This window comes from Pleurodeles waltl, chromosome 6 (genome assembly GCF_031143425.1).
Source record: "Pleurodeles waltl isolate 20211129_DDA chromosome 6, aPleWal1.hap1.20221129, whole genome shotgun sequence".
In the NCBI taxonomy this organism is placed as follows: domain Eukaryota; kingdom Metazoa; phylum Chordata; class Amphibia; order Caudata; family Salamandridae; genus Pleurodeles; species Pleurodeles waltl.
The window spans coordinates 82,716,874-82,727,102 of NC_090445.1; the positions used below are offsets into that span (position 1 = coordinate 82,716,874).

Below are 10,229 nucleotides of genomic sequence, written 5' to 3' on the forward strand. Positions count from 1 at the left end.
CTGGGGTAGAGCGAGAGATGGAGAAAGAGAAAGGTGCCTGTGTCGAGTCAGCAGCAGAGAAAATGAAACAAAGGGGCCTCCTGGGATAACCACACACTACTTCCTCACAAAGAACACACAGAGGGTGTGTGAAATGACATAGGCACCGTAGCCTGGCTAGCTCAGTCGGTAGAGCATGAGCCTCTTAATCTCAGGGTTGTGGGTTCGAGCACCACGTTGGGCGTGATGCTTTTTAAAGGCTTCTCCATTTTCTGGTTTAACATTAACTCTCACCTTTTTCAGATATTTCGCTGAGGCTTAAAACGACACACACACACACATCCTGCCGTTTGCCTCACGATCCCCACAGGACTCCACACAACGCAGCACTTCCCGCCCTGGGAGGCGCCGCTGGGAGCGGTCCTAGGCCCAGCCTTTCCTGCGCCCTTTCCTAACCTGAGCTGCCCGTGCTTACAGCGAGCTCGGAGTCCGCTCCGGTCCGTCCTGTCCTTCCCATCCTTTCAAAAAGAGGAGTTTAACGTCTCATCCCCGCTGGTGTTATGATTAAAGTAGGTATGAAAACTACCTTATGTCAGCAGCGGGATTTGATCACGGGACTGGGGACAATACTGCTCTAGAATGTGGCACCTTACACCGCTCGGCCATTCAGGCAGCCTCCGGAACACGGCTCTGGAGGCTGACTGCCACCTCGCAAAACAGGGAGAGTTCACACTGTTCTCTACTGGACATTTAAGTATGTGCCCAGAGACAGGTTGAGACGACAGATGCATGTATGTACCAGAGTGAGCTCCAGAGAGACTGATGGGGACATAAGACTGGAGTAGAGCGAGAGATGGAGAAAGAGAAAGGTGCCTGTATCGAGTCAGCAGCAGAGAAAATTAAACCAAAGGGCCTCCTGGGATAACCACACACTACTTCCTCACAAAGAACACACAGAGGATGTGTGAAATGACATAGGCACAGCAGCCTGGCTAGCTCAGTCGGTAGAGCATGAGACTCTTAATCTCAGGGTCGTGGGTTCAAGCCCCACGTTGGGTGTGATGCTTTTTAAAGGCTTCTCCATTTTCGGGTTTAACATTAACTCGCACCTTTTTCAGATATATTTCGCTGAGGCTTAAAACTACACACAGACATCCTGCAGTTTGCCTCACTATTCCCACAGGACTCCACACAACGCAGCACTTCCCACCCTGGGAGGCGCCGCTGGGAGCGGTCCTAGGCCGAGCCTTTCCTACGCCCTTTCCTAGCCTGAGCCGCCCGTGCTTACAGCGAGCTGGGAGTCCGCTCCGGTCCGTCCTATCTCCCCCCCCATCCTTTCAAAAAGAGGAGTTTAAGGTCTCAACCCTGCTGGTGTTATGATTAAAGTAGGTATGAAAACTAATTTATGTCGGCAGCGGGAATTGATTACGGGACTGGGGAAGATACTGCTCTTGAATGTGGCGCCTTACACGGCTCGGAAATTCCGGCAGCCTCCCGAACACGGCTCTGGAGGCTGACTGCCACCTCGCGAAACAGGGAGAGTTCACACTGTTCTCTACTGGACATTCAAGTATGTGCCCAGAGACAGGTTGAGAGGACAGATGCATGTATGTACCAGAGTGAGCTCCAGAGAGACTGATGGGGACATAAGACTGGGGTAGAGCGAGAGATGGAGAAAGGTGCCTGTGTCGAGTCAGCAGCAGAGAAAATGAAACAAAGGGGCCTCTTGGGATAACCACACACTACTTCCTGACAAAGAACACACAGAGGTTGTGTGAAATACCACAGGCACAGCAGCCCGGCTAGCTCAGTCGGTAGAGCATGAGACTCTTAATCTCAGGGTCGTGGGTTCGAGCCCCACGTTGGGCGTGATGATTTTTAAAGGCTTTTCCATTTTCGGGTTTAACATTAACTCTCACCTTTTTCAGATATTTCGCTGAGGCTTAAAACGACACACACACACACATCCTGCCGTTTGCCTCACGATTCCCACAGGACTCCACACAACGCAGCACTTCCAGCCCTGGGAGGCGCCGCTGGGAGCGGTCCTAGGCCCAGCCTTTCCTGCGCCCTTTCCTAGCCTGAGCCGCCCGTGCTTACAGCGAGCTCGGAGTCCGCTCCGGTCCGTCCTGTTCCCCCCCATCCTTTCAAAAAGAAGAGTTTAAGGTCTCATCCCCGCTGGTGTTATGATTAAAGTAGGTATGAAAACTACTTTATGTCAGCAGCGGGATTTGATCACAGGACGATACAGCTCTAGAATGTGAAACCTTACACCGCTCGGCCATTCCGGCAGACTGCGGAGCACTGCTCTGGAGGCTGACTGCCACCTCGCAAAACAGGGAGAGTTCACACTGTTCTCTACTGGACATTTAAGTATGTGCCCAGAGACAGGTTGAGAGGACAGATGCATGTATGTACCAGAGTGAGCTCCAGAGAGACTGATGGGGACATAAGACTGGGGTAGAGCGAGAGATGGAGAAAGAGAAAGGTGCCTGTGTCGAGTCAGCAGCAGAGAAAATGAAACAAAGGGGCCTCCTGGGTTAACCACACACTACTTCCTCACAAAGAACACACAGAGGATGTGTGAAATGACATAGGCACAGCAGCCCGGCTGGCTCAGTCGGTAGAGCATGAGACTCTTAATCTGAGGGTCGTGGGTTCGAGCCCCACGTTGGGCGTGATGCTTTTTAAAGGCTTATCCATTTTCGGGTTTAACATTAACTCTCACCTTTTTCAGATATTTCGCTGAGGCTTAAAACTACACACACACACACACATCCTGCAGTTTGCCTCACGATTCCCACAGGACTCCACACAACGCAGCACTTCCCACCCTGGGAGGCGCCGCTGGGAGCAGTCCTAGGCCGAGCCTTTCCTACGCCCTTTCCTAGCCTGAGCCGCCCGTGCTTACAGCGAGATGGGAGTCCGCTCCGGTCCGTCCTAACTCCCCCCCATCCTTTCAAAAAGAGGAGTTTAAGGTCTCAACCCCGCTGGTGTTATGATTAAAGTAGGTATGGAAACTAATTTATGTCGGCAGCGGGAATTGATTACGGGACTGGGGAAGATACTGCTCTTGAATGTGGCGCCTTACACCGCTCGGAAATTCCGGCAGCCTCCCGAACACGGCTCTGGAGGCTGACTGCCACCTCGCGAAACAGGGAGAGTTCACACTGTTCTCTACTGGACATTCAAGTATGTGCCCAGAGACAGGTTGAGAGGACAGATGCATGTATGTACAAGAGTGAGCTCCAGAGAGACTGATGGGGACATAAGACTGGGGTAGAGCGAGAGATGGAGAAAGAGAAAGGTGCCTGTGTCGAGTCAGCAGCAGAGAAAATGAAACCAAAGGGCTCCTGGGATAACCACACACTACTTCCTCACAAAGAACACACAGAGGGTGTGTGAAATACCACAGGCACAGCAGCCCGGCTAGCTCATTCGGTAGAGCATGAGACTCTGAATCTCAGGGTCGTGGGTTTGAGCCCCACGTTGGGCGTGATGATTTTTAAAGGCTTTTCCATTTTCGGGTTTAACATTAACTCTCACCTTTTTCAGATATTTCGCTGAGGCTTAAAACGACACACACACACACATCCTGGCGTTTGCCTCACGATTCCCACAGGACTCCACACAACGCAGCACTACCAGCCCTGGGAGGCGCCGCTGGGAGCGGTCCTAGGCCCAGCCTTTCCTGCGCCCTTTCCTAGCCTGAGCCGCCCGTGCGTACAGTGAGCTCGGAGTCCGCTCCGGTCCGTCCTGTCCCCCCCATCCTTTCAAAAAGAGGAGTTTAAGGTCTCATCCCCGCTGGTGTTATGATTAAAGTAGGTATGAAAACTAATTTATGTCGGCAGCGGGAATTGATTACGGGACTGGGGAAGATACTGCTCTTGAATGTGGCGCCTTACACCGCTCGGTAATTCCGGCAGCCTCCCGAACACGGCTCTGGAGGCTGACTGCCAACTCGCAAAACAGGGAGAGTTCACACTGTTCTCTACTGGACATTCAAGTATGTGCCCAGAGACAGGTTGAGAGGACAGATGCATGTATGTACCAGAGTGAGCTCCAGAGAGACTGATGGGGACATAAGACTGGGGTAGAGCGAGAGATGGAGAAAGAGAAAGATGCCTGTGTCGAGTCAGCAGCAGAGAAAATGAATCAAAGGGGCCTCCTGGGATAACCACACACTACTTCCTCACAAAAAACACACAGAGGGTGTGTGAAATGACATAGACACAGGAGCCCGGCTAGCTCAGTCGGTAGAGCATGTGACTCTTAATCTCAGGGTTGTGGGTTTGAGTACCACGTTGGGCGTGATGCTTTTTAAAGGCTTCTCCATTTTCCGGTTTAACATTAACTCTCACCTTTTTCAGATATTTCGCTGAGGCTTAAAACGACACACACATCCTGCCGTTTGCCTCACGATCCCCACAGGACTCCACACAACGCAGCACTTCCCGCCCTGGGAGGCGCCGCTGGGAGCGGTCCTAGGCCCAGCCTTTCCTGCGCCCTTTCCTAACCTGAGCTGCCCGTGCTTACAGCGAGCTCGGAGTCCGCTCCGGTCCGTCCTGTCCTTCCCATCCTTTCAAAAAGAGGAGTTTAACATCTCATCCCCGCTGGTGTTATGATTAAAGTAGGTATGAAAACTACCTTATGTCAGCAGCGGGATTTGATCACGGGACTGGGGACAATACTGCTCTAGAATGTGGCACCTTACACCGCTCAGCCATTCAGGCAGCCTCCGGAACACGGCTCTGGAGGCTGACTGCCACCTCGCAAAACAGGGAGAGTTCACACTGTTCTCTACTGGACATTTAAGTATGTGCCCAGAGACAGGTTGAGACGACAGATGCATGTATGTACCAGAGTGAGCTCCAGAGAGACTGATGGGGACATAAGACTGGAGTAGAGCGAGAGATGGAGAAAGAGAAAGGTGCCTGTATCGAGTCAGCAGCAGAGAAAATTAAACCAAAGGGCCTCCTGGGATAACCACACACTACTTCCTCACAAAGAACACACAGAGGATGTGTGAAATGACATAGGCACAGCAGCCCGGCTAGCTCAGTCGGTAGAGCATGAGACTCTTAATCTCAGGGTCGTGGGTTCAAGCCCCACGTTGGGTGTGATGCTTTTTAAAGGCTTCTCCATTTTCGGGTTTAACATTAACTCTCACCTTTTTCAGATATATTTCGCTGAGGCTTAAAACTACACACACACATCCTACAGTTTGCCTCACTATTCCCACAGGACTCCACACAACGCAGCACTTCCCACCCTGGGAGGCGCCGCTGGGAGCGGTCCTAGGCCGAGCCTTTCCTACGCCCTTTCCTAGCCTGAGCCGCCCGTGCTTACAGCGAGCTGGGAGTCCGCTCCGGTCCGTCCTATCTCCCCCCCCATCCTTTCAAAAAGAGGAGTTTAAGGTCTCAACCCCGCTGGTGTTATGATTAAAGTAGGTATGAAAACTAATTTATGTCGGCAGCGGGAATTGATTACGGGACTGGGGAAGATACTGCTCTTGAATGTGGCGCCTTACACGGCTCGGAAATTCCGGCAGCCTCCCGAACACGGCTCTGGAGGCTGACTGCCACCTCGCGAAACAGGGAGAGTTCACACTGTTCTCTACTGGACATTCAAGTATGTGCCCAGAGACAGGTTGAGAGGACAGATGCATGTATGTACCAGAGTGAGCTCCAGAGAGACTGATGGGGACATAAGACTGGGGTAGAGCGAGAGATGGAGAAAGGTGCCTGTGTCGAGTCAGCAGCAGAGAAAATGAAACAAAGGGGCCTCTTGGGATAACCACACACTACTTCCTCACAAAGAACACACAGAGGTTGTGTGAACTACCACAGGCACAGCAGCCCGGCTAGCTCAGTTGGTAGAGCATCAGACTCTTAATCTCAGGGTCGTGGGTTCAAGCCCCACGTTGGGCGTGATGATTTTTAAAGGCTTTTCCATTTTCGGGTTTAACATTAACTCTCACCTTTTTCAGATATTTCGCTGAGGCTTAAAACGACACACACACACACATCCTGCCGTTTGCCTCACGATTCCCACAGGACTCCACACAACGCAGCACTTCCAGCCCTGGGAGGCGCCGCTGGGAGCGGTCCTAGGCCCAGCCTTTCCTGCGCCCTTTCCTAGCCTGAGCCGCCCGTGTTTACAGCGAGCTCGGAGTCCGCTCCGGTCCGTCCTGTCCCCCTCCCATCCTTTCAAAAAGAAGAGTTTAGGGTCTCATCCCCGCTGGTGTTATGATTAAAGTAGGTATGAAAACTACTTTATGTCAGCAGCGGGATTTGATGACGGGACTGGGGACGATACGGCTCTAGAATGTGAAACCTTACACCGCTCGGCCATTCCGGCAGACTGCGGAGCACTGCTCTGGAGGCTGACTGCCACCTCGCAAAACAGGGAGAGTTCACACTGTTCTCTACTGGACATTTAAGTATGTGCCCAGAGACAGGTTGAGAGGACAGATGCATGTATGTACCAGAGTGAGCTCCAGAGAGACTGATGGGGACATAAGACTGGGGTAGAGCGAGAGATGGAGAAAGAGAAAGGTGCCTGTGTCGAGTCAGCAGCAGAGAAAATGAAACAAAGGGGCCTCCTGGGTTAACCACACACTACTTCCTCACAAAGAACACACAGAGGATGTGTGAAATGACATAGGCACAGCAGCCCGGCTGGCTCAGTCGGTAGAGCATGAGACTCTTAATCTGAGGGTCGTGGGTTCGAGCCCCACGTTGGGCGTGATGCTTTTTAAAGGCTTATCCATTTTCGGGTTTAACATTAACTCTCACCTTTTTCAGATATTTCGCTGAGGCTTAAAACTACACACACACACACACATCCTGCAGTTTGCCTCACGATTCCCACAGGACTCCACACAACGCAGCACTTCCCACCCTGGGAGGCGCCGCTGGGAGCAGTCCTAGGCCGAGCCTTTCCTACGCCCTTTCCTAGCCTGAGCCGCCCGTGCTTACAGCGAGATGGGAGTCCGCTCCGGTCCGTCCTAACTCCCCCCCCATCCTTTCAAAAAGAGGAGTTTAAGGTCTCAACCCCGCTGGTGTTATGATTAAAGTAGGTATGAAAACTAATTTATGTCGGCAGCGGGAATTGATTACGGGACTGGGGAAGATACTGCTCTTGAATGTGGCGCCTTACACCGCTCGGAAATTCCGGCAGCCTCCCGAACACAGCTCTGGAGGCTGACTGCCACCTCGCGAAACAGTGAGAGTTCACACTGTTCTCTACTGGACATTCAAGTATGTGCCCAGAGACAGGTTGAGAGGACAGATGCATGTATGTACAAGAGTGAGCTCCAGAGAGACTGATGGGGACATAAGACTGGGGTAGAGCGAGAGATGGAGAAAGAGAAAGGTGCCTGTGTCGAGTCAGCAGCAGAGAAAATGAAACCAAAGGGTCTCCTGGGATAACCACACACTACTTCCTCACAAAGAACACACAGAGGGTGTGTGAAATGACATAGGCACAGCAGCCCGGCTAGCTCAGTCGGTAGAGCATGAGACTCTTAATCTCAGGGTCGTGGGTTGAAGCCCCACGTTGGGTGTGATGCTTTTTAAAGGCTTCTCCATTTTCGGGTTTAACATTAACTCTCACCTTTTTAAGATATATTTCGCTGAGGCTTAAAACTACACACACACATCCTGCAGTTTGCCTCACTATTCCCACAGGACTCCACACAACGCAGCACTTCCCACCCTGGGAGGCGCCGCTGGGAGCGGTCCTAGGCCGAGCCTTTCCTACGCCCTTTCCTAGCCTGAGCCGCCCGTGCTTACAGCGAGCTGGGAGTCCGCTCCGGTCCGTCCTATCTCCCCCCCCATCCTTTCAAAAAGAGGAGTTTAAGGTCTCAACCCCGCTGGTGTTATGATTAAAGTAGGTATGAAAACTAATTTATGTCGGCAGCGGGAATTGATTACGGGACTGGGGAAGATACTGCTCTTGAATGTGGCGCCTTACACGGCTCGGAAATTCCGGCAGCCTCCCGAACACGGCTCTGGAGGCTGACTGCCACCTCGCGAAACAGGGAGAGTTCACACTGTTCTCTACTGGACATTCAAGTATGTGCCCAGAGACAGGTTGAGACGACAGATGCATGTATGTACCAGAGTGAGCTCCAGAGAGACTGATGGGGACATAAGACTGGAGTAGAGCGAGAGATGGAGAAAGAGAAAGGTGCCTGTATCGAGTCAGCAGCAGAGAAAATGAAACCAAGGGGCCTCCTGGGATAACCACACACTACTTCCTCACAAAGAACACACAGAGGATGTGTGAAACCACATAGGCACACCAGCCCGGCTAGCTCAGTCGGTAGAGCATGAGACTCTTAATCTCAGGGTCGTGGGTTCAAGCCCCATGTTGGGCGTGATGCTTTTTAAAGGCTTCTCCATTTTCGGGTTTAACATTAACTCTCACCTTTTTCAGATATATTTCGCTGAGGGTTAAAACTACACACACACACACACATCCTGCAGTTTGCCTCACGATTCCCACAGGACTCCACACAACGCAGCAGTTCCCACCCTGGGAGGCGCCGCTTGGAGCGGTCCTACGCCGAGCCTTTCCTGCGCCCTTTTCTAGCCTGAGCCGCCCGTGCTTACAGCGAGCTCGGAGTCCGCTCCGGTCCGTCCTGTCTCCCCCCCATCCTTTCAAAAAGAGGAGTTTAAGGTCTCAACCCCACCGGTGTTATGATTAAAGTAGGTATGAAAACTACTTTATGTCGGCAGCAGGAATTGATCACGGGACTGGGGAAGATACTGCTCTTGAATGTGGCGCCTTACACCGCTCGGAAATTCCGGCAGCCTCCCGAACACGGCTCTGGAGGCTGACTGCCACCTCGCGAAACAGGGAGAGTTCACACTGTTCTCTACTGGACATTCAAGTATGTGCCCAGAGACAGGTTGAGAGGACAGATGCATGTATGTACCAGAGTGAGCTCCAGAGAGACTGATGGGGACATAAGACTGGGGTAGAGCGAGAGATGGAGAAAGAGAAAGGTGCCTGTGTCGAGTCAGCAGCAGAGAAAATGAAACAAAGGGGCCTCCTGGGATAACCACACACTACTTCCTCACAAAGAACACACAGAGGGAGTGTGAAATGATATAGGCACAGTAGCCTGGTTAGCTCAGTCGATAGAGTATGAGCCTATTAATCTCAGGGTTGTGGGTTTGAGCCCCACGTTGGGCGTGATGCTTTTTAAAGGCTTCTCCATTTTCGGGTTTAACATTAACTCTCACCTTTTTCAGATATTTCGCTGAGGCTTAAAATCACACACACACACACATCCTGCAGTTTGCCTCACGATTCCCATAGGACTTCACACAACGCAGCACTTCCCGCCCTGGGAGGCGCCGCTGGGAGCGGTGTAAGGCGAGCCTTTCCTGCGCCCTTTCCTAGCCTGAGCCGCCCGTGCTTACAGCGAGCTCGGAGTCCGCTCTGGTCCGTCCTGTCCCCCCCACCATCCTTTCAAAAAGAGCAGTTTAAGGTCTCATCCCGCTGGTGTTATGATTAAAGTAGGTATGAAAACTACTTTATGTCGGCAGCAGGATTTGATCACAGGACTGAGGAAAATACTGCTCTTGAATGTATCGCCTTACACCGCTCGGCCATTCCGGCAGCCTCCGAAACACGGCTCTGTTTTTTCGCAAAACAGGGAGAGTTCACACTGTTCTCTACTGGACATTTAAGTATGTGCCCAGAGACAGGTTGAGAGGACATTTGCATATATGTACCAGAGTGAGCTCCAGAGAGACTGATGGGGACATAAGACTTGGGTAGAGCGAGAGATGTAGAAAGAGAAAGGTGCCTGTGTCGAGTCAGCAACAGATAAAATGAAACAAAGGGGCCTCCTGGGATAACCACACACTACTTCCTCACAAAGAACACACAGAGGGTGTGTGAAATGACATAGACACAGCAGCCCGGCTAGTTCAGTCAGTAGAGCATGAGACTCTTAATCTCAGGGTCGTGCGTTTGAGCCCCATGTTGGGCGTGATGCTTGTTAAAGGCTTCTCCATTTTCGGGTTTAACATTAACTCTCACCTTTTTCAGATATTTTGCTGAGGCTTAAAACTACACACACACACATCCTGCAGTTTGCCTCATGATTCCCACAGGACTCCACACAACGCAGCACTTCCCGCCCTGGGAGGCGCCGCTGGGAGCGGTCCTAGGCCGAGCCTTTCCTGCGCCCTTTCCTAGCCAGAGCTGCCCGTGCTTACAGCGAGCTCGGA

General features: G+C 52.0%; 4 non-coding genes across 4 annotated transcripts; all 4 read left to right on the forward strand.

Annotated features, from left to right (window-relative positions):
• Positions 1 to 1,775: 1,775 nt before the first annotated feature.
• TRNAK-CUU (transfer RNA lysine (anticodon CUU)) lies at positions 1,776 to 1,848 on the forward strand. Its single transcript has one exon. It is a non-coding gene; the product is annotated as a tRNA-Lys (tRNA).
• Positions 1,849 to 3,402: 1,554 nt separating this feature from the next.
• Positions 3,403 to 3,475, forward strand: TRNAQ-CUG (transfer RNA glutamine (anticodon CUG)). The gene has a single exon. It is a non-coding gene; the product is annotated as a tRNA-Gln (tRNA).
• A 1,551-nt stretch (positions 3,476 to 5,026) lies between these two features.
• Positions 5,027 to 5,099, forward strand: TRNAK-CUU (transfer RNA lysine (anticodon CUU)). Its single transcript has one exon. It is a non-coding gene; the product is annotated as a tRNA-Lys (tRNA).
• A 3,190-nt stretch (positions 5,100 to 8,289) lies between these two features.
• Positions 8,290 to 8,362, forward strand: TRNAK-CUU (transfer RNA lysine (anticodon CUU)). The gene has a single exon. It is a non-coding gene; the product is annotated as a tRNA-Lys (tRNA).
• Positions 8,363 to 10,229: the final 1,867 nt, after the last annotated feature.